This window comes from Mus pahari, chromosome X (assembly GCF_900095145.1).
Source record: "Mus pahari chromosome X, PAHARI_EIJ_v1.1, whole genome shotgun sequence".
NCBI classification, from domain to species: Eukaryota; Metazoa; Chordata; class Mammalia; order Rodentia; family Muridae; genus Mus; species Mus pahari.
Genome location: NC_034613.1, coordinates 62,318,249 through 62,319,363, shown reverse-complemented (window position 1 = coordinate 62,319,363; position 1,115 = coordinate 62,318,249). Strand labels below are relative to the sequence as shown.

At 42.6% G+C, this 1,115-nt stretch overlaps 1 protein-coding gene across 2 annotated transcripts in view; it reads left to right on the top strand.

Moving 5' to 3' along the window:
- Window positions 1-1,115, top strand: part of Bcap31 (B cell receptor associated protein 31) — a 32,164-nt gene that overhangs the window by 5,830 nt on the left and 25,219 nt on the right. The window lies entirely within an intron of this gene.

Here is a 1,115-nt window from a genome sequence, read left to right as displayed (position 1 = left end):
CTCTGCCTCCCGAGTGCTGGGATTAAAAGTGTGCGCCACCACACCCGACTTGTTTTGTTGTTTTTCAAATCAGAGTTTCTCTGTGTAGCCCTGGCTGTCCTAGAATTCAATCTGTAGACCAGGCTGGCTTCAAACTCACAGAGATCTGCCTGTGTCTGCCTTCTTAGTGCTGGAATAAAAGGTGTGTTCCACCATTGGCTGCTTGGATCTTTCTAAGTTTGAGGCCAACCTGGTGTACATAGAAATTCCAGATAGCCAGGGCTACATAGAAAGACCCTGTCTCAAAAACAAAAAAGATGGAAGGAGGACATTTTATAGTGATGTGGTAGTGGGCTCATGAAATGACAAGGAACTAGTAAAGCTGCTGTCTGGCTGTTAGGTGTTTATTGTTTTGCTATAGTAAACAATATATATGTTTTCCTACTTGGACTACTTCTTCTTTCTTTGACTCTGATGTGAAATATTGCATCCTGTTTTAGAGATGTGATGTCCACTTAGGCATAGAGCATTCCTTTCTTCAAGTTCCTAGCAGAAACACAGTGAATGTGGGTTAGTATTGTGCACAGCCCCACCCACTAGCTGCAGCATTGGACATTTCCCTTTAATGTTCAGTGCTTTATGGGGTTTTATAGGGGCAGAACTTCTCTGAACAGGCAAGATGTGGACTGTAGGTTCCCAGGCACAGCTGTTGGATGCCAGCTCCTCACATAACCTCTTGAAATGCTTTTAACAAGATTCTAGAGCTGGGCGTGATGGCACATGTCTTTAATCCCAGCACTCAGGAGGCAGAGGCGGGCGGATTTCTGAGTTCGAGGCCAGCCAGGTCTACAAAGTGAGTTCCAGGACAGCCAGGGTAATACATAGAAACCCTGTCTTGAAAAAAATTAAAAAAAAACAAAAAACAAAAAAAAGATTCAAAGAGGCAGCTTTTTCCGCTTGGGGTGTGAGCAGCTTCTGGGATAGGAGCTGATGGGGAATATACAGGTCTTGCTTAGAGTTGAACTTCATGAAATCCCAGGCTATACAAGTTATTTATTTTTCCTTTTTCTTTTTTGTTTTGTTTGTTTTGTTTTGTTTTTTTTTTTGAGACAGGGTTTCTCTGTCTTGATTCTCCT